The 23,822-nt window shown below is 40.9% G+C and overlaps 1 protein-coding gene across 3 annotated transcripts in view; it reads right to left on the bottom strand.

Annotated features, from left to right (window-relative positions):
• Window positions 1-23,822, bottom strand: part of ARHGAP26 (Rho GTPase activating protein 26) — a 460,108-nt gene that overhangs the window by 122,527 nt on the left and 313,759 nt on the right. The gene's annotated exons all lie outside the window — the stretch shown is intronic.

Below are 23,822 nucleotides of genomic sequence, written 5' to 3'. Positions count from 1 at the left end.
CAGTATTCCATGGTGTATATGTGCCACATTTTTTTAATCCAGTCTAATATTCATGGGCATTTGGGTTGGTTCCAAGTCTTTGCTATTGTAAACAGTACTGCAATAAACATACATGTGCATGTGTCTTCATAGTAGAATGATTTATAATCCTTTGGGTATATACGCAGTAATGGGATTGCTGGGTCAAATGGTATTTCTAGATCTAGATCATTGAAGAATTGCCAAACTGTCTTCCACAATGGTTGAACTAATTTACACCCCCACCAACAATGTAAAATCGTTCCTATTTCTCCACATCCTCTCCAGCATCTGTTGTTTCCTGACTTTTTAAAGTTTCATTTCTTCGAAGGGTAATGATATTGAACTTTTTCCCATGTCTACTGATCCAGTGACTTTTAAGGTCCCAGACACAACAATTAGTCTCCAGCAAAGCAGATCAAAAGAACGGGTAAAGAAGAAGACATAGCAGGCAAGGATGGCACCTCAGTTCTACATTTTAAACAACAGAGCTCTACACGTATTAAGGTATCCTTGTGTTTACAATCCATATATCTTTCACAAATTTTCATGGGGAAGAAAAATAGTACGGAGACGTCAGATCCCTCCTGTGAAGCTGGGCAGACTCCACCGGACTCCACTATGGCACTTGGGAGGCATTACATAAACATTTGTGGCTGCCACAGAGACCAAAAATGGATTGTGCTGCCTCCTCCCTGGTCTATTTCATACAGGCACTGGGATGTTGTGAGGACAAAGCAAGGAAGGGAGGTGAAAAAAGTACTGAAAATTATTAAGGGCTGTACAAAGCGCGATGATAAGGAGAAGGAGGAGGAGAACAAATTTAAACAAAAGTTTCAAAGAGGCAGGATTGCAGTATATGCAGGGAACGTTATTAGTGAAGAATGCCTTGGTAAGAAAGCAAGCTTTCTGCTCTGGTATTTCATGAGCTGTGTGATGAAAGAGTCTCTGTCTCCCTAGAGCCCGGATGGGCGATGCAACAGGGACAGGGGTGTAACCAGGCCACAAAGTCCCAAACGCCAACTTTTAATTGTGTGACCGGCATGGGTCCAGCAGGGAAGTCAGTGATTAGCAGAACCAAGCACTGTTGCTCAAGCTTTATTAGGATCAGCATTCTGAGTTAGGGGAGGAAAAAGAAATCCCTCTGATAAGAACTTGTTCTAGGAGAGTCAAATAAGCACCCCTTTTCTGCATGTTTGGGGCTGACATTGAGGTCTTCAATGAAGACAAACCTCTGAAAGAAATGAAGGTGGCATTTCTAGAAAGACTTGCCAGGGAAGATTCACACTCTGGTACTTGCTAGTGGAACAGACTGAAGTTTATCAGGAGGGAGCCCCAGGCCTGGAAGGCAGGAAGTGAAGAGAAGAGGGAGGGATATCTGGGCTGGAACACAGCAGTCTCCCCAGCCAGGCACCCACTGTACGGGTTCTCTGTCAGATGTCGAGAGGGTCCCTTACTCATGGTCCTGCTGTCTATATCACTCAGAAACAAAACCACAGCCAACCTACCCACTCCCATTTAACATAGTTTTGAATCATGAAAAATGCTAGTAATTACTACAAAAAAACACACTGCAGACTCCTGGCGCTCCTGGCTATTGTTCTATGTTCTCCAGACTCCATTTCTACCAGCGCCACCACAGCCCCTCGGGAAAATAGAACCCGTTGCCATAGTAGCTGCTTCTCCCCTCTTAGGGAAGGCATGCTCCAAGCCATTACGGGGGGAAAAAAAAAAAAAGCTTTTATGTCATTTGACGAACTTTCCTCCAGCTTCTCTCCCTGTCTTGTCCAGTTAAATTTTGTGTAGAACACACAGCAGAAATTGAAATGTGGACATTTCCATTAAGCAATGACAAAAAAATAAATCCAGTTCCCAGAGACAGGCAGGTAGGAAGCAATTGCTGAAGGCAACAGGGTGTGTGTTTGGTTCAGAGAAATTAAAAAAAAAAAAAAAAAAAGAAGGGAAAAGTAATTAAAGAAAGCCATTATCTGAAGGGCATTATATCTGACAAACACCAAAGCACTGCCTGGTTAGATGCTAAGGAAAGGAGAGGGGAAAAAATCAGAAATGGTGAAACCTGATGAGAAGGAGTCACCCCAAAGGGCTGAGAAAACAATCACCTTTTGTTAATAAAAACCAAAGGGAAGAGTGAGGATGGTCTGAAGGCCCAGGAAAGATACATTTAAGGACCACTCCCTGAGCAGAAATAGAAGGGTGGTGTATGGGGCCACAATCCTACATCAAGAGACCTGTTGGTCCCCAGCACTGAAAGTGAAACAAAAAATTATGAGAAAGAGAAATGATACGCTCGAACCAGAGTAATTTTCTGTTTTGTTCTCATCTCTAAAAAGGCATCCCTCCTGCCAGACTCATTCTCATTCCCTCCTAACTCCCTTGCAATGATTCAAGGGAGACGTGTTCTGGCATACGACGCATTCCCAGTGATGCTTCTCAAGTGAAGAATAGCTTCAGACCTCTTTGGTTTTTGTTTGTTTGCTTGTTTTTTTTGGTTTTTTTTTTTTGTTTGTTTTTTGAGACAGAGTCTTGCTTTGTTGCCAGGCTGGAGTGCAGTGGCACAATCTCCATTCACTGCAACCTCCACCTGCAGGTTCAAGCCATTCTCCTGTTTCAGCCTCCCAAGTAGCTGAAATTACACGCACACGTCACCACACTCAGCTAGTTTTTCAACTTTTTTAGTAGAGACTAGGTTTCACCATGTTGGCCAGGCTGGTCGCGAACTCTTGACCTCAAGTGATCCTCCTGCATTGGCCTCCCAAAGTGCTGGGATTACAGGCATAAGCCATCACGCATGGCCTCTATTTGAGTTCAGAAAATGGAGATACATGTACCCATTCACACTAGAAAGGAGAAGCAAAGGAGCAGCTTAGGAAAATCAAGTACATGCCTAAGGTAAACACACTTCATTTCCTACCCACAAAGCCAGCAGAGTCCCGAAGGAGACTGCCAAGCAGTGACTACTTGGGTTTTATGTCCAAAACCTAAAACTGGAAGAAAGGAAGCTAAGCTTCCTAAATTCACACCACGGGAGCTGAAAGCCGAAAATCAGAGGTGATAATGTAAGTACAAGAAACAATGTCCAGTTGTAAATCCCACATTTAAGGGATCTCAGTGCAAAACCACTTTCACAGCAGAGAAGAAAGCCTGCATCATTTAACTTGCTAGTGCTACCAGGATTTATGGTGCCAAGGATAACGCTAGGGATTGGATGTTCCTTCACTATTTCCCATACAATGTGGGCATGGCTGTTTGGCTCTTACTTATTATTCAAGGGTTGTTCTTTATGGATTTTCCCTTTGTGTATACAAGAAGTATCCTGCAGCTTCTCTAGGATGAGGATTTGTGTGGACTTATTTACCTTTATTTTTCTTTTCAGAAGCGGCTGTGATACTGAACCTGATATTTCACATCTCTCAATTTTAGAAAATTCTCAGCCATTCTCTTCAAATATGACCTCTTCTCATTTGCTCTAGTCTCACCTGGAGCTCCCATAGCCAAATTTTGGACCTTCTCATACTGCCTTTCATGTATCTTCAAGTGTTTTCTGTTTCATTATTTCCCTGGACTGCATTCGGGCCACTGCCTGAAGTTATTTTCCTGTTTGCTCAGTCTTGCATCAACTTTGGTTAGTCTGATATTTATTGCATCAGCTAAGTTTTTAATTTCAATGATTTTTTAAAATTTCTGTACCTTCTAATTGGTTCTTTCAAATATGCCTATTCTTTTGGTTTTAATCCCTTATTATTATTTTTATTTTTGAAACATAACTATTTTATGGCCTCAATGGAATTTTTCTATTATGATTTTACTCTTGAAGTTCTTGGGTTTTGATATTCCTCCACATTGCTTCCACTGACTCTAGCTAATGGTGGATTACTTCCTTGTGTGTTTATAATTTTGGACTTACCAGCAGAGAAACTTCACTTATGGAAATCCTAAATAACACAGGTTATATGTACACAGAGTGAGTATACAAGAGGTATCACTGAGTGACATTGTGAAAATGAATTTGAATGTGGTTACAGATTTCCTTACAGATGCCAGGCTGAGATAGAAAAATAAATTCCCTATTGAATCCCTATGCTAGAAAGTAGATTTTTTTATCTCGTCCATCCTTTCAATGATGGTGAGGCCTATCAAGGATCCCTGATTAGGGTAGGGTCTCAGTTCCAATTACTTCCACCCCCCAAGTAGTCCCCATGTCTCACCTTCATTCTCACATGGTTTTGAAATCCAAGTTAACCAACACTAGCAATTCTATATTCCTCTACCTGTGACCCCCACCTGCCCAGGGCAGCCATGTTGTCAGCTTAGGTCCTTACTTTCTGGGAATATAATTTTTTAGGGATATGTAACCTTGGCTTAACTTATGCTATTTACTATGAATGAAGACTCAGATTCTGCAAAGACAGACATCAAACTGAGTTAAAATTGGTACATTTGCAAATTATTTTTGCCTGGTAGAGATGCAAATAATTTCTGTCCAGCAGAAAAGATAATCTCAAAAGTTGAGGTTTTATTGCCCTACAGAACATTAACCAGCTTTAAATCTAACTCTGTGATCTTTTTTCAGCATTGTGTCTTTCACTGGACATATAAACAAGCCTCTGCTGTCCTCGTTTGAAGCCACTTTCTGTTTCTACTGGTAGCCTTATAGACCTTTGACATGTTCATTCTATACTTTTACAAAGTCATGTTTAAAAAATATTTTTAAAGTTATACTTTAACACTAACCCTATTTATTGAGTGTCTATCAAGTTTAAGGCAGTGTGTTAATTTCTTAATATGTGTTATACTACTAAATTCAGTACCTATGAGGAAGAAGTTATTACTCCAATTTGAAAGATGAAAAAACTGAGGCTCGGAGGAATTGAATACTTTGTTCAAGGTTGTCACCTAGCTAAGAAGGAACAGATCCATGATTCAAATCCAATCTTCATGTTTTTTTCTCTTTGCAATATTATGGGCTGAATATCGTTTTCCTATGACGTCTACCACTGTTCCTAATATTATAAAGAATTGTTCTTTCTCTTTTCTAGATAAAATAATCCAGCTAATGTAAACTAAAATTATACTAGCTTTTCAGGGTAGATTGATCAATCTGTTGTTTCACACTGACCTTACTGTCAATTAAACCTCCCATACTAATTATTCCCAAGAACAGGTTTTAAGTCAAACTTGAATTCACCATTAAGAGTAACATATTTGTAAAAAATATAACAGCATTTAATTTTTATTAAAAATTATGTTATTATTAAAATGACATTGTGGAAATTGTATGCTTAGAAGAAAGTGGCTTTTTAAAATACCATTTAACAGTTATGCTATCCAATGTAAATATTAAAGAATATATGGTCTGAACCATAACGTTAGAACTTTGGTCAAATATGTCAAGCACAGCTGTAGAACAAGAATATAAAGGAGGCTTAAAATGAGAATGCTCAGCTTGAAACTCCAAATTATTTAATTAGGTTCTCAAGTAGAACAAAATTGAGGCAGTGCTATTATAAAGGAAGAGCTCTTCTGAACAGTAAAAACTTGATGGAATTCTGAGAAGATTCCAAGGCAGAACTACAACTTTTTAAACACTGGAATTCTACAAATAATTCATTTAAAAAAACACTCCAGACTTTTACAACCAATACAAAATATGTCCCACTGAACACTGTCACCTAATGAATTATGTCAGAGATATCTGAATTAAAACATCTTAGATGTCAGTAGGTTGCATGGGGCAATTTTCAAGTTAGCTCTGCTTTGATAGAATTTGTCAAATTCTCAGGAAGATAAATGACTACTTCTATAGAATTAGGTAAATTTGCCTTAATATACTCACAGGGAATTTCCCTCTGATTTGTACTTTACAGTCAGATATCCTCCTTTTGGTTTTTTTGTTTTGTTTTGTTTTGTTTTTTTCTTTTTGAGACGGAGTCTCTCTCTGTTGCCCAGGCTGGAGTGCAGAGTACAGTGGCACAATCTCGGCTCACAGCAACCTCTGCCTCCCAGGTTCAAGAAGTCCTCCTGCCTCAGTGCCCCCCCGCCCCTTCCCTGCCCCGGATTACAGGCACGCACCACCATGCCCGGCTAATTTTTGTATTTTTAGTAGAGACGAGGTTTCACCATGTTGGCCAGGCTGGTCTCGAACTCCTGACCTCAGGTGATCCACCTGTCTCGGCCTCCCAAAGTGCTGGGATTACAGGCGTGAGCCACTGCACCCGGCCTGGCTTCTTTTAAGAGGTGGCTAGAATGAGGATATTATGTTCTTTAGGCCATACAAAGCTATTTTGTGATTTTTATTTTCTCTAGGACAGTGGTTCTCTGTTGGTCCATTAACTTCAGGGAGGTTTCCAAGACCCTTCAGCGGTTCCATGAGATACAAAAAAATGGTCAGTTGAACTGTGATGCCTTAGCATGAATCTAGACAGTGGTACCAAGTCATACCAACAGTCATTGTATTCTTCACTGTTACACACTCACAGGTTTAAAAAAAAAAAAAAAGCCTAGCTTTACTTGATAAATGAGTAAAATTACTAATTTTATTTAATCCTGACCCTTTAGCACACTTTTTATATAATAATGAAGGAGGAAAAGTGCATAAAGCACCTCTGCTGCATACTGAAATTGACTTGAGGGAAAGCAGTTGTGTGATTGAGATACAAACTGAACTAACCTCTTTTTTCATGAAACACCGTGTAAACATAAAAGAATAACTGACAGGCAAAATACGGTTACTGACACTGGGGTGTTTGGCAGACACTTTCTCAGAAATGAACCAAGTGAGTGTCTGCTTTAAGGAAAACAGTAATATTTGTTGCAATGATAAAATTCATGCTTTCAAGCAAAAAGGCATAATTTTAGAAAATCTGGATCTGCACCATGAGCATGACAACTTCCCAATACTTAACGACTTTTTAAAATAAGTGGTGATATTAACAAATGTAATTTTTTGATATTATATGATGAAATGTGTTTTTGCATTGGAAGATCTGCATAACTCAGTTAACTAATATTTTCTAAATGAGCAATGTATACTAAAAAAAAATTACGTATAAGTAAAAGATCCACTCAAAGTATAAGGTAGGTCAATAGATCTTAATGCAACTGCATGTGAACAATTCACTAATATGATTTTATTTTTTCACACTGCAATAATTTTTTTAAAAAATTACCACTTGTTGAATGTTGGTAGATTTTTAAAAAAAGAATATCCAAAATTATCTGAAAAGGCTACTAAAAATCTTTCTTCCTTTTCCGACTATATGTATATGTTAGGACTGATTTTTGTATGACAATAGATTGAGTGAAGAAGATATGAGGCCTGGAGCGGTGGCTCATGCCTATAATCCCAGCACTCTGGGAGGCTGAGGCGGGTGGATCACCTGAGGTCAGGAGTTTGAGATCAGCCTGGCCAACACAGTGAAACCCCATCTCTACCAAAAATACAAAAATTAGCTGGGCATGGTGGCAGGTGCCTGTAGTCCCAGCTACCTGGGAGGCTGAGGCATGACAACTGCTTGAACCCAGCTGGGAGGCAGAGGTTGCAGTGAGCCGAGATTGCACCACAACACTCCAGCCTGGAAAACAAAGAAGAAGATACAATTTATCCAGTCATCTTCCATTAAGTCAGACATTAAGGAGATGTACAAAAATATAAAATGTCACTTAATAAATTCATAAATAAAGTTTTAAAATTGTTTTACTTTTAATTTCTAATACTGTAAAACATCAACAGATGGAATCCACATAGACAAAGGCTGAAGTCCTTAATTAATTTTAAGAGCATAAAGAGGTGCTGAGACCAAAAAGTTTTAGAACTGCTGAGTTAAGAATATAGTATCTTGAACAGGGTTTCATTTGGGAATAATGAAAATGTTTTCACTTAGAGGGAATGGTTGCATAATACTGTCAATGTACTAAATTCCATTGAATTGTCTAAAATGATTAATTTATGTTATGTGAACTTTACCTCAATAAAAAAATTTTATGTGACTGTGTATATATGTGCTTATATACGTATGTTATATATTATATAGTAATATATGAATATATGAATATATCTAAAATGAATGTATATATGTAAGAATATATTATCTTAGACCCCACAAGTCAAAAGTCCACGTAATACGGCACAATTTCCTTTCACAGAATTAAAACCAAGAGACATGAGTCTATTTATTGTCAGACATAAGCTCTAAATTTCTTTTCAAATAATCAATATGTCAGTATATTCAATTCTTTGCCTTCTACTTTTAAACTTAACTTCCTCTAAAAGCAACCTTTTTCGATTACCTACTCCACCCTGACTCATTCAGATTACCTGCTCCACCCTGACTCATTCTGATTACCTACTCCACACTGACTCATTCCAATTACCTGCTTCACCCTGACTCATTCCGATTACCTACTCCACCCTAACTCATTCTGATTACCTGCTCTGTCATAGCCATTTTTCCCCCCAAACCACTCACCCCATAACTCTCTTTAAATTAGCCAATCGGAATTAGTTTAGCCTGTGCGGTCTAACCCTAGCCAATAGGAGAATGACACAGCAGCAGGAGCCACATGCATCTGGGATAAGAACCCCTTCCCCTCCCTTGTCCAAGTGTGTGCTCACCATTGTTCCATCTGTAAGGGTGCACCCTTCTATATAGAAGTATATAGACTTGCTGAGAATTAAAAAGAAAATTTTATATTCGAGTGCTATTCTTTTTGTGGCACTGAAACTTTAGACATAACAATTGGGGGCTCGTCTGGGATTACATTCCCCTCCAGGGGCGAATGATTCTCTGGTTCTCTCTCCTGAGCAGGTGCACCCCTGCGGTGGCCTCAGGGGTGAGAAATCAAGACCCACCCAATGCGAGGAATTCTGAGCTCTCAGCATCATGGAAAAAAAAGAAACTGGCCAGCAACCTAGCTTAAAGGATCTTCACATACTGCGTCAACGACTCTGTGCACAGAGCAAGGAAGGAGAACTCACAGGAGCCGGTAAGGTATTTCTTTGGTGGTCCAACTAAGGAAAAAGATGTGGCACGGTAAAGCATTCCTTGGTTAGGACATACCAAGGAGAAAGAAACCACAGGGGCGGTAAAGCATTCCTTAGTCGGGATTAGGGAAAGAAAGCCACAGGGGGCGGTGAAGTATTCCTTAGTCAGGATGTCTTGGAGGTTAAAAAGAGGTGAGAAATCCCCATGAGGGGGTGGGGGTTGAACCTCAAGAAGCGGTGAGGAATCCCCATGGGGGTGTTGAACCTCAACAAGGATGAGAAATCCCCATGGGGGGGTTGAACCTCAAAAAGAGGTGAGCAATCCCCATGAGCAGGGAGTTGAACCTCAAAAAGAGGTGAGAAATCCCCATGGTGCGGGGTTGAACCTCACACAAATCTCCAGTGGTAAGAAAAATATTCAGAACCTCCTTTCCTTTATTCTCAGGGGAAGAAAGAGTAGCTCCACTCCCACCGGTCCCTCCCCTAGGGGAAGGGGAAGGAGAAGGGAGAACAGCAGCATAAGTGGCTGGCAGAGGCAGGGAAAGACCAGCAGAGAGGAGACAGGGAGAGAGAGGGAGACAGAGAGAGGAAAGAAAGAGAGAGAGAGAGAAAGAGAGGCAGAGAGGGAGAGGAAGAGACAAAGAGGGAGTCAAAGAGAGAGAAAGAGAGAGGTAGAGAGAGAGAAAGAGACAGAGATACAAAGAGGGAGTCAAAGAGAGAGAGAGAAAGAGAAAGTCAAAGAGAGAGAGACATAGAAGTAGTACAGAGAAAACAGTGTACCCTATTCCTTTAAAAGCCAGGGTAAATTTAAAACCTATAATTGATAATTGAAGGTCTTCTCCTGACCCTATAACCCTCCAATACCACCTTGTCAGTGTAAACAAGGCCCGAAAACACTGAGGCCACTGACAACCAGTAGCCTTCCTATCAAAAATCCTTAGCCCCGTATCCCGCAGACGGCCCAGATGCATTCAGTCTGTAGCGGCAAGTGTTTTGCCAACAGAAGAAAGTAGAAAAATAACTTTTAGAGGAAACCTCATTGTGAGCACACCTTATCAGATCAGAACTATCCTAAGTCCGGAAAAAAAAAAAAAAAAAGCAAAAAGGTAGCTTACTGACTTAAGAACCTTAAAGTATAAGGCTATTCTGTTAGAAAAAGATGATTTAACATTAACCACCGAAAATTCCCTTAACCCAGCAGGTTTCCTAACAGGGGATCTAAATCTTAATTACCATACAAAGGTCCGACCAGATCTAGGAGGAACTCCCTTCAGGACAGGACAACAGATGGTTCCTCCCACGTGATTGAGGGAAAAAGAAACAACGGGTATTCAGTAAGTGATAAGGAAACTCTTGAAGAAGCAGAATTAGGAAAATTGTCTAATAATTGGTCTGCTCAAACGTGGGAGCTGTTTGCACTCAGCCAAGCCTTAAAGTACTTACAGAATCAAGAAAGAGCCATCTATACCAATTCTAAGTTAATATGGACTGAACGAGGTCTTATGGTCTCATTTAATATGGACTGAACGAGCAAAGAATAATTGAAATCCTAAACTTACAAGGTTTTCAACAAAAGTAAAGTTTGCTAAAAGTTAACAGTGTAATGTGTATTATCCTAACTTCAAATCTTGTGGCCTTAGACAGTTTAGTCCACAGACATGAAGGAAGTTCGCTTTGGAAAAGAATGGTTATCATTTTTGAGAAAAAAAATGGGGGGAGGAGAACTTAAGTAAAAAGAATGATCTATGGTAAATTCTTGTTCTAAAATAAATTAACTGGTTGTTTAAAGAAAGGGATGTTTGCAACAAGTCAGAAAGTTGAGGCATGTTGAAGAATTGTCTGTAAAAGTGAAAAAAAAAAAGTTGTAAATGGGAATTTGTGCAAGAAATGTTGTATAATTTAAAAGTAATTAGGCCTCTTGAATGTAAAACTATTGCAGAAACAGTTTATGTGCAAGATATATAAGGAAAGTAAAATAAACCTTTGGTAAAAGGATTATATGGAGGCATAAGAATGTGGTTTACCTACATTAAAAGGTTAAAAAATACATTTTGTTTTAAAAGCTTAAGCAAGTTTTGAAACATTAATTGTAAAGGAAATTATTTGTGTAAACATATTGGCTAAAGTTAAAGGGGTATCATCCAGGTTTTCTGTAAATTGGACATTAAAATAAAAGCACAATAGGTTTTTCTTAAAGTACTAACCTGCTCTTTAACAAAAATTATAAAAGATTAAAAAGAGTCTACAAAAGTCTTACCTTATGGTCAGACGTTATAATTGGATAACTACATCTACAAGGTTTTATTAAAATTGAGTTTAACATTAATAACACACTAATATAAAGGTAAAATTTAGCTTATCTGATATAAAAATCATACAGGAAGCATTGTCAAATATAAAATGATGTTTGGCTTTCTTTGGTCTAAAAACTAATAAAAATAGGTGCTAAAGGAAATTTATCAGTAAAAAGGCACTAAGGACTATAAAGTCCACCGTGGATCTCCCCACATTTAAAACAAAAGATCAATTTCCTATAAATTATATACTTGGTTTATCTTCCACTTTCCTTTCCCTTAAAACTAAAAGTCTTTTAATACAGGTTCCACCCCTAGAATTTCCAGTAAACCAGCACCAGCCTGAGGATCACGTTTTCATCAAAGGGTGGAAAGAAGGAAAACTTGAGCCAGCCTGGGAAGGACCCTACCTTGTGCTGCTGACCACCAAGACTGCTGTTCATACAGCAGAAAAGGGATGGACTCATCACACCTGAGTCAAGAAAGCACCGCCCCCTCCAGAGTCCTGGGCCACAGTCCCAGGGGAAAACCCTATTATCTAAGGTAAGAAAAATTTAACTCTCTTTCATCTATTCTATTACTCTTTCTTCTTTACTCTCTCTATTGCTGACTATCTAGTTATTAACATAACCAAGTCAATTTTGCCTCAAACGACTGCATTTAATGCTTGCCTTGTTATACCCTGTGGGGACTTGCCAAGTGAGAGACAGCTCTGTACTTCAGAAAAAATTACCTCTGTGCCTCCTGACTCTCCTCAGATTGGGCATTAGTGAATTTGGACCATTTAATCCGAGGAGATTTCGGTAAAGAACCCAGTGTCAACCAGGAAGCTTGCTCCCCAATGTAAAGCTTTTATGACGTACTTGGTCCAATGTTCTGTGGACGACTAAAGAGCAAGAATGGACTGTCCCAACCGGTTTTTGCAATTTCCTAAAACCATACATTCATTTTACTAGAGGAACAGCCCTCCCCGCTACCCCCCCAACTGTCAGCTAACCCAGTGTAATTCTATACAGGTTATTATCTCAAACCCTCAAAGTTCTTCCCCTTTTCTAAGCCTGTTACCTTCTTTAAGATGGTTTTATGGTATGGGGGCTGAGGTTTCAGGGACAGACCCTATTAGATTATTTGAAATGTGTTTCTTTGATCCCTACCACCTGCACCTTCCTCTAAGCCTTCTTCCAAAACAGCTCACAATGGAACAACTGCTCTATCTAACGACAAGACCAAGATGGCTATTGTAGAAGTTAAAGACTTAAAACAAACTTTGGCAATTAAGACAGGATACCAAGATGCAAATGCCTGGTTGGAATGGATCAAATATTCCATCCGCATGTTAAACAAAAGCAATTGTTATGCTTGTGCGCACAGCAGGCCAGGGGCCTAGACTGTCTACTTTCCATTAGGGTGGTCCTCCAGTTGACCGGGCATGGGCTGCATGGTAGCTCTTTTCCAGAATTCTACAGCCTGGAGTAACAAGTCATGTCACGCTCTCTCTCTGCTATATTCCACAGTCCAGCACTCTGTGGGTCAACCCCTGAGGGCCATCCAGCTTCCATCTTCCAACACTAAGTTCACTTCATGTCTCTCACGACAGGGAGGAAACTTAGTGTTCCTTGGAGACCTGAAAGGATGCAGTGAGCTTAAGAATTTTCAAGAGCTTATCAATCAGTCAGCCCTTGTTCATCCCCGAGCGGATGTGTGGTGGTATTGTGGTGGACCTTTACTGGACACTCTGCCAAACAACTGGAGTAGTATCCCTTTCACCCTGGCATTTCATCAACCAGAAAAAGAAAAAAATAAGACATCATAAAGCGAGAGAAGGCCCTTATGGGTCTTTCAACTCTCACGTCTGTACAGACACAATTAGAGTCCCATGGGGAATACCAGAACAATTTCAAGCTGGAAATAAGACAGCTGCAGAATTTGAGTCAATATGTTGGTGGGTGACAATTAATTAAAATGTAGATTGGATAAACTACATCTATTACAACCAACAGTGATTTATTAACTACACTAGAGATGTTGTTAAAGGAATAGCTAAGCAATTAGGGGCTACTAGCCAGATGGCTTGGGAAAACAGGATAATCTCAGACATGATAGTAGCAAAAAGAGGAAGAGTTTGCATCATGATTAAAACTCAATATTGTACCTTCATCCCAAACAACACTATCCCTGATAGAAGTATAACAAAGGCATTACAAGGTCTGACTGCTCTGTCCAATGAGTTAGCCAAAAACTCAGGGGTAAATGATCCCTTTACAGAATGACTAGAAAGTAGTTCGGTAAATGGAAAAGAATAACAGCCTCAATTCTTACTTCCCTCATAGCCATAATGGGTGTACTTATTCTTGTCAGGTGCTGTGTCACACCATGCATCTGTGGGTTGGCGTAGAGGCTCATAAAAATGGCACTTACTAAAACCTCCCTTGACTATCCTCCACCTTATCCAGAGAAGCTTCTTCTTTGGGAAAATCTAGCAAAATAGCTAAGCCAAGACATGTTTAAAAGTTTAAAAAGAAAGCTGTAAGGAAATGCAAGAGGAGGGATTGTTAAAGTTCTAAATTTATTTTCAAAGATTCAGTACATCAGTATGTTCAATTATTTGCCTTTTATTTTTAAACTTAACTTCCTCGTAAAGCAGCCTTTTTCAACCAGGTCCACCCTGACTCATTCCGATTATCTGCTCTGTCATAACCATTTTTCCAGCCAAACCACTCACCCTGTCACTCTCTTTAAATCAGCCAATCGGAATTAGTTTAGCTTGTGTGGTCTAACCCTAGCCAATAGGGGAATGACACAGCAGCAGGGACCATGTGCATCAGGGATAAGAACCACTTCCTCTCCCTTGTCAAAGTGTGTGCTCACCATTGTTCCATCTGTAAGGGCACACCCTTCTATACAAGTAACTTGACTTGCTGAGAATTAAAAAGAAAATTTTATATTCGAGTGCTATTCCTTTTGTGGCACTGAAACTTTATTTACAACTTTATCATGAGTTTTTTTCAATCTAAGATTATCTTGGGTTCTGTTTCACACGAAATTTAAATGTTCCAGGAGGTGCTTTCCTTGGAAATAATAAAGACACGACAAATTTTTTTTTTTTACAATTTCGCCCAAACCCGAGTTTTATGATCATCATGGCATCTCAGAACAACATATTTAACCATTCTGTCAACAGCCAATACAACCATCATCTACTTACTTGTATATCCTAGTACATATATAGTACAACCATTTATGTCATACTATAACAAGTTCTGAAAACAAAAAGGTGAGCAAAGATCACAGGTAGTCCTTGCACACATGGGGCTTACAGTTTAGTGTAAATGATGAACATTAATCAGAAAATGGCGCAAGCAAAAGGAAATACGCAATTGTGAAGAATGCCCTATGAAGGACGGATATACAATCTCAGAAGCACACAAAATGGGGAACTTTTGACTTAACTGAGGGCTAGGGAAGGATTCCACGAGGAACAGTAGCACCAGCTTTATGTGAGCCCTTTTAGAAATGCCAGATCCCAGGCCCCTTCCAGACCTACAGAAGAATCTGCATTTTAACAAACTTCCCAGGTGATTCATGTTTAGAGAAGGACTCACTCTTCTGAAGAATGGGCCAGGATAAGGCCAGGCACGGTGGCTCATGCCTCTAATCCCAGCACTTTGGGAGGCTGAGGCGGGCAGATCACATGAGGTCGGGAGTTCGAGACCAGCATGACCAACATGGAGAAACCCCGTCTCTACTAAAAATACAAAATTAGCCAGGCATGGTGGCACATGCCTGTAATCCCAGCTACTCGGGAGGCTGAGGGAGAAGAATCACTTGAACATGGGAGGCGGAGGTTGTGGTTGGTGAGCCAAGATCGCACCACTGCACTCCGGCCTGGGCAACAAGAGCAAAACTCTGTCTTAAAAAAAAAAGAAAAAAGAAAAAAAATGAGCCAGGGTTAATTAGATGAGGGAGGAGTATTCTGGCATAGGTAACAGACAAAAGCCCTAGGGTCAGAGAGAGGAGGGCATGTCTGAAGAACTCAAAGAAGGCTACTATGGCTGGAATGGAGAGGGTATGGAGAGCACAGTGCCAGATGTTAGGGGCTGGGAAATACTAAATTTGGCCATGAGTAAACAAAAGGGTTAGGAGGGACTACAGTCTCCTAAACTCTATTAGGCATGCCTTTCTGGCACTAAACTGCTTTCCAAACAAACACAACAGTTAGATACTCATCCTTTTATAGTTGCTGAAGGGCAAATTCCTTTAATTCCAAAGAAAGAACCAAGTTCTTATAGCACAAGTGGCAACAGCTCTGGCTCCCCACAGTGTGAGAAAACAGGGCAGGCTTACAACACCTTAATTTGAATGCATGTAAGGAATCATATTTAATGTTTTGATGCCTCAGAGGGTCCACATTAGCAGAGAAGTCTGGACTCTAAAGAGGTAGTGACTACACTCTGGATTCTGCACAAATCTTAAGGCATAGTATATTTGAAGCCGCTGATAACATACATGGGTCACAATGCCAAGGACCCTGGCAAACACTCTGGTGCTTGGGAATCTTACTGGAACATGATCTAGCAAGCTCATAAAACTCAGCAGACTGCATTGCATGAGCTGCACCAAATGGGGCGATATCCATAAATATTTGAGTCAGTGGAGGTAAGGGGTAGGCGCGGAGGATCCAAAACTGTAATGTGGCTCCAGGCATTCATGGATATCTCAGCGTTGGAAGAACCAGTCATGGCCAGTGTCCCCCACTCCGTATCGACTGAAATTAGGTCTGTGGTAATAAGACCCCTGAGCGAGAGGGAAGACTCAAGATGTGGCCTTAGGCTGGACAAGAAAATTTATAGCCAAAGCATCTCACCAGCAGCTTAAAGTGCTAAAAAAGACAGGAAACATCTTGATTGATACAAGACAGACTGGCTCAATCTCCAGCTAATAAACCCTAGAGCAGTGTGCATTTCACTCTTAAGACTAGAATGTCCAAGGTGAAAGGAACCTGGGATTAGAATTTATGGCTCTTTGAAGTAATTTCTTACTTTCTCATCACTTCAGCGACCCAACCAAGTGTGCTGGCAAAACTTGCTTATATGATACACTAAAAATAAAGATGGAGTCCCAAGTTTATTTCCCAATTTACAGCTCTTGGAAGCAACTTCTTACTTTCTCATCTCTTCAGGAACCCAACCAAGTGTGCTGGCAAAAGTTGCTTGTATAAGACACTAAAAATAAAGATGGAGGCCCAAGTTTATTTCCCCCACAGTCAAAATTCTAGAAAAATGACCAACAATGGGTTTGTGTCATTTTAGTAATGCCAGAGGGGACTGGCAGTTTTCTAGTTCCTTGAATAGCTATATGCAACTTAATACAGCCATCTGGAATAATTCTTTTTCCAGATACTCTGGAGAGAAAAACATTCTTCCAACATTTTTCTTATCATCATATCTGATGACAAGATATGATCAACTTCTTGGTCTTTTACAGGTCACAGAAGCCACCATTAGCAGCTACCATAAGGAACCCTGAAAGGCCAGCTCTGACAGTCAAAGACTAGGATAAAAACAAGAGTTCCGCCTTGTTTCTTTGTGAAAAAATTATTGATGGGAAATCTATCAGCCTTAGGAAGTCAAACCTTTCCTTGCATAATAGGGAAAATGTAGCTAAAATTATTTAAATATTATGAGAAACCATTTTTTAAAAAGACAATCTGAGCAACCAAGATGGTTTCCAATGAGTTTGAAATTCAGGACATTCTTTTGGTTAGGAAGGTTTGTTTCCTTCCTCGTACCCACAGCCACTTCAGGGCTGGGAATCCTCAGCTAACTTTTGGCACTCACTCAAATCCAACCAGATAGATAAACACTTGGTTTAGCAGAACCAATGCTGTGGAGCGCTCTGCATCTGCCGCCACTACCCTCAAAGTCTGGGACAGGGACAGCATGAACAGGATCAGCTCTGACTTTCAGTGTTGCCTGTCCAATTATAAAACTCAGACTAATTATCTGGCTTAAAAATTCACCATCATATGCAGTTACCTTATTGCCTCTGTCTAGTTCTCCTAAGCTAATCTGCACGTTGGCCGTTTCCTCTCTGTACTCCTATGACTCTGCTTGCCTTCACACATGCCATTAACTGGAAATCTCTTCCCTCCTGTCCCCCTCTTTTCTCAATTAATTTCTCAATTTCTTTACATTACCCACCTCCCCTACCCCCAAATTAGAAACCCTAAGCTCTGCCTCGGTTTTTCATCACATATGTATTTGAGACTAACTGGTGAATGTCTCCCTTACTATCTGCCACCAGAGGATGTTCTATGAAGCACCTACTGCAGGCCAGGCCAAGTGGGGAAAATGACGTGATAGACACTGGGGCCTCTCATCAAGAAGCCTGTCCTCTAACAGAGAGGAAGAAAAACAAGTGAATCGAGAGTTTCAGGGGCTCAGACCACAACTTGCACAATGCACGGGGAGAGGCAGAGGAAACTCTACCCGTGCAGAAAGGATTTCTTTTTTTGTGAGACAGTCTCGCTCTGTTGCCCAGGCTGGAGTGCAGTGACGTGATCTCGGCTCACTGTAACCTCCAACTCCCTGGTTCAAGTGATTCTCCTGCCTCAGCCTCCCGAGTAGCTGGGATTACAGGCACGCGCCACCACGCCCAGCTAATTTTTGTATTTTTTAGTAGAGACAGGGTTTCACCATGTTGGCCAGGATGGTCTTCATCTCCTGACCACATGATCTGTCAGCCTCGGCCTCCCCAAAGTGTGAGGATTACAGGCGTGAGCCACCACGCCCAGCCGAGAAAGCATTTCTAACGGAGATGTTGGCATAAGCAAAGGCAAAGAGGTATGACTGTGGGCCCTACAAGCAGTTGGTTATTCTCAAAGCAGCGAGCCTTTGGCATGGAGTAGAGACAGGCAAGGCTGGAGAGGAAGCAGTGTCCAGATCACAAGATGTCTTTGTATGCCACGCTGGAGAGGGCAGACTTCCCTGTAAGTAGGGCAGTGAAAAGGGCAGGGCTGCCTTTTGGTTAAAAACACGCCTCCCTCCAAATCTGTGGTAACTCAGGCCATAAACCTTCCCCTGCTCTACTGCCAGATTTCCCATAAGCACCCCATGCATTCCGCTCAAGGGAACAAAAAGAGGGTGAGCAGCTTTTCCATGCATTCCAAATTCATTTCTATGAGCCATTGCAAATCAATCAGCACAGGGTGATGAGAATCTGGAGCTCATGGCTGGGCACAGACAGCTAAATCTGTCTTGTTCTTGTTCTCTTTTTTCTATTTTAATGGCATATAGTGAAAAACTTATTTTTTAATTTTTTAAAGTAGGATTAAGTTTTAATGGCAGGGAATACTGTGACCACAGTTATGATCCCAAATCTTCCTGAAAATTAATCAGTCCCCTACAGTCAGGTCATTAAGGCAGAGTCTTTTTCAGGTTGTTAAATTCCCATTCAATTATAGTTTTGACCACACTTTGAATGCATCCGGGTGGGCTGGTGGCATCATATAAAAGTCAATGACGTGGATGGTGAGAGCCTGCACATACTTTAAAGTGGAAAGAACTAAAGAGTGTCTCCTCTTATCTTGAAGAACATTGTTTGCTCTAAAATCATGCCTTAATCTTTATGATATGTAATATAATGACTTGAAATTCAACCTTTGCAAATAAAGTATCTCAAGGTTTTCTTATCAGAGGGATAAGTCCGAGATATAAGATGGGATAAAGATATATTGAATCTGAGTTAAGAAATAAAAAAGCAGCTGAGTACAGTGGCTCACACCTATAATCCCAGCATTTTGGGAGGCAGAAGAAGATGGATCACCTGAGGTCAGGAGTTCGAGACCAACCTGGGCGACATGGTGAAACCCTATCTACTAAAAATACAAAAATTAGCCAGATGTGGTGGCAGGTGCCTGTAATCCCAGCTACTCGGAAGGCTGAGGCAGGAGAATCACTTCAACCCAGGAGGCGGAGGTTGCATTGAGCCGAGATCATGTCCCTGCACTCCAGCCTGGGCAAAAAGAACGAAACTCCATCTCAAAACAACAACAAAAAGAAGTAAAAAAGCATAAACAGGAAATTCTTCTCAACTCAAAAAATATTTACTGTGCTCTTATGATGTGGTCAACAGACTGGATGTTGGGGATATTCAGAGAAATAAGACTTGCTCTCCCATCTCACAAGGTATGTCTGAGTGGAGCGAAGGGGGAGAAAATGCGACAAAGATAAATTTGGCAGGAGTAAAACTGATCATTACGCCAGTTACTGAGGTGTATGCTTGAGCAGAAATAAAGCTGGAATTTTAGGAGCATAACTGCATGGTAAACCAGTTTCCAGAGGAAGTGATCCACGGCTTAATAATGTAAACTAGCTCATATCTAGGAAACAATGACACCTGTGGCCAATGGAAAAAAGAAAAAGGAAAAAGAAGAAGAAAAAGCCTCTAGCTCTAGCTTCCCCAAGGTACATAGAGACTGCCTTCAACTGCTGACTTATACTCGGCTGAGATTCTTGGTAGCTCTAACTTATCAATGTGGTCCAGCAAAATGTACACTCTACAGTGATAATCTTTGCTTAAGGGATATGATATTTAGCTATGAATACCAAAATAAAAATGAGCTACATCAACCTTTTCCCTTCATTTTTAAAATAAAAAGCCTGTGAAGTTCTGTAGAAAAGGAAAACTCTTTTAAACAGAAGCCATGGGAAAACATCAGTTAGGCTTTTGTGATTTGAAAAGGAATAATCTTATTTTATGAAAGTCAAAGAGAAATACAATACATCAGAAGGAGAGGTATGTCTAAAGTGAGCTATATACAACTCCCATCATCTTGGTTTCAGATCTGTAATTATGCTTATTTGCGGCTACAGTATAGTGAGAACAAAATAGGCTCAAGACTCAGCCAGAAACATGAATACAATTCTTGACTTTGAAACTTGGGAGCAGTGTGACTTTGGGCAAGGTATGTAACTCTGAATCTCAGTGTTCTCTGTAAATTAAAAATCCCCATTTTGCTTTTGGGGACTTCTGCAATGATAGTAGATACCAGATATCGAAAGCACCTGACATATAACAGGTTTTCAACAAATTCAAAGTAATTTTATGATTTTTTTATGTTCCTCATAAATTCTTGGGCATAAATTGTTATTCCTCCTGACTTCTGAGCAGGGACAGATAGTGATGAGAGCATTTCTTTCTGGATGGGAACAGTAAACACAACTCCATAAGCTCAATTCATTCATCCTAGAAGAATTTCTCCTAACACTTCCAGGGTGACATAATTATTGTCTTGGGGGTTGGGGCAAGTGTCAAGGCTGAAGCAATCAGGGCATTATCACTAAGCTGAGAGCCAGCAACAGATACTAAACAAGTTATAAACAGCAAAGGAAGACCCAAAAATGCAAAGCAGAAAATACAGTATTCCAAACTCTCAAATGTCCCCAGCAACAGATCCAGAGAAAGAGTTACTGAGGTAGAAGCTACCATTTTTAAGCCCTTACTCCATGCCAGAAACTGGATATGCACTTTGCATGCATCAACTCAGTCTTGACAACACTGACTCTCAGATGGATCCTATGATTCTTCCCATTTTATAAACAAGGACATCTGTTTTCACCATCTTCAGATGGTAGGTAATTTCCTGGAGGTCCCCCAGCTGGTAAGTGCTGTAAATGGAATTTGAACTCAGGTCTGTTTGACTCCAGGGCTTCTACTCTTCAACACTGTGCAGTTACATCAATGGAAAACAGGTCATTGTCTTAAATCAACCAGGTAATTTATTCCCCAAAAAGTGGGCTTAGTCTTCCAAAGTTTGATTTCATTCTCTACAGTGTGAGTCCTGACTAGAATACAGCCAAAGGCTCTGCTCTGATCCCAGGCTGTTCCTTCCTGTCTTCACTGCCAGACCCTCCTCTTCCCACTTCTAAATGCTGTAGAGCCCCAGGACTCTGTCCTGGCTCCTCTCCTCCTCTATCCACAGACCTGCCCTCAGTGATCTCATCAGTCCCACGGCTGATACACAAGAAAGAAGAATCTGTATGCTGAGAGCTCTCAATAGAACTTTTGATGTCTTTACCCCAACACCCACCCACTCCACCACAGCAATAAAACAAGACAAGACCTCCATTTCTCCCCTATTGAAGGCCAAAAACCCAGGAGTCATCCTTTATCCCCCTTCCCCACACACATCGCATCTAGCTCATTGGTTAATCCTGTTGGCCCTACCTTTAAAAATATATCCAAAATATACTGCTCAGCGTTTCCACCACTACTGCCCTAGTCCAGGCCCCAGTGTCTTTCATCTGCACTACTGCAGCAGCCTCGCCAACACCACACTTGCCCCTGTTCGGCTCATTCTCCATAGAGCAACTGGGTGTCCTTGGGAAAAGAAACACTCCCACCACAGATTGTGCCATTCACACCCTCAGAACAGTGGCTCCCCATTACAATTAGAATGGAATTCAAACTTCTTTCTGAGGTCCCCAAGCTACCACCTGGTCTGGCCCCTGCTTAGCTCTGCAAACTCAGCTTGTACCACACAGACCTTATTGTTCCTTGACCACGCCCAGGGTGTTTCCACACCAAACAGGTGCCTTTCCCAGGGTTTTTGCCCTTGCTGTTCCCTCTTCCTGGAAGAACCTTCCTCTACCTCTTCACATGGCTTTACTCTCTCACTTCATTCAGGTCATGGCTTAAATGCTACCTCCTCAGAGAGCCTTCCCAGACCACTTGCTCTAACACAGCTCCTTGTTCATCCTCAATACTTGGGCTTACCCTTACCTGAGGGCACTTACCACCACCTGAAATTATCTTTATAATGGATTTAGTCTATACCTCTATTTTTTAAAAAAATTTACCACTGTATTCACAGGTCATAAATCCAGAGTACGTGCTCAATGAATATATGCAAATATCTGCCTCTTGCCTCAATTTAAATTTAAGCTCTAGGACAGACAGCAGGGACTCTGCCTTGGGCAGTGGCTATATCCCCATGCCTAGAATAGCACTTGGTATATAATAGGCATCCCCAGATTTGAAGAATGAATATGTGAAAGGCTCCTAGCAGTCCTACATATAAAGGTCAACTCCCATCTTATAGGCAAAGCAGTGACCAGGACTCACCTACTAGAGTGGCCATCTGACCTTGTGTTTGAGTAGCGTAAGGTCCCCCATTATCCAGAGTTAGGTCACACTCCTGAGGCTCCCCAGGAGATCCTCCCCATCCAGATGCTCTGGAGCTATGTGACAGCTGGCTTGGTCTTTTAAAGAGACCATGTGAGGCAACATGAGTCTAGGTTTTGGGCACCAGGGGAATTCTGCATCTCGTCTATCTCTAGACTCTACCTAGGCCCTGCAAAGCTTCTGTCAAACAAGCTCACTTTCCCTAGGCACACTGCACCACTGGATCAATTTCCACCAATGTTACCATGCTAAGGCTTTAGGGAAATGAGTCCAAAGGCAAAATAGGCCTAATGTACACATAACAATATCCCAAGGAGTCACTGAGATGAAGCAAGCGCTTGCTCCAAGACCTGAACAAGGTAAATGTTTAAAAACATGTTCATTTAATCCAGTCTGACAGTGAGAAGGGTTTGTATGGGGCCAACAATACCAGGCTGGTTGTCCTCTGTCTGGCAGACCCTGCAAGTTTTTTCAGTTAAATGTAATAATCAAATTAGCTGCACAGCACGGTTAACTCTGGAAAGGCAAACGGAGCTTCCTGGATCATATCCCTGCCTGCCTTTCTCCCATGCTGACTACAAAGACCAAAGAATCTTAGCCTGGTAACAAAGGTGTTTATAGACACACAGAGGACACTGGAAACAGAGAAGGAGAAAGATGGGGAGGTTTCTGCTCTAGCAGTCTCCAAAGGAGAAAGAGCTCACTTCACAGTAGATGAAGATAGAGAAAAAAATGTTTCACAGGCTTCCTCCACCTAACTTGTTTGGTCGTCCAACTCTATAGATCCTTTGTGCCCTCCCATTCCTCTACTGTTTCCAAACTGACTTTGCACTCAGACATGACAAAGCTTGTAAGCACTCCCAAGAGAGCACAAGTTAAAGGAGAGAGAGACAGGTCTTCTGCAGACTAGTTATGTGAAAACAAAGGAAAAGTTAAATGTGTGATAAGATAAAGTAATAATCCTAGCACTTTTTCCACAGCCAGTATCATTCTTTACTGATCCAGCTGGAAATTACTCTGCATTTGCAGAGCACAATCAAGATATCGGGTGCATGACTGGAAGATTGGTGTCTTGAAATAAAAATGACATGTATGTTTAGTGATGCCACCATAACCACCTGTTTCACTAGTCAGCCATCAAGAAAGTACTTAAGAACCCAAAGAGCTCAGATGCTAAGAAAGTCTCTAAAGTTGATTCTTCTACCTCTTAGGCCAATCAAACCCACCTGTCTTATTCTGCCACAGTTGTACACAGACCAACTTTCAATGAATATGTGTGAATATCTGCCTCTTGCCTCAATTATAATTTAAGTTCTAGGACAGGC

Source organism: Theropithecus gelada, chromosome 6 (assembly GCF_003255815.1).
Source record: "Theropithecus gelada isolate Dixy chromosome 6, Tgel_1.0, whole genome shotgun sequence".
Taxonomy (NCBI): domain Eukaryota; kingdom Metazoa; phylum Chordata; class Mammalia; order Primates; family Cercopithecidae; genus Theropithecus; species Theropithecus gelada.
The sequence above is the reverse complement of the archived record's forward strand: the minus strand, read 5'-3'. Positions and strand labels throughout refer to the sequence as shown.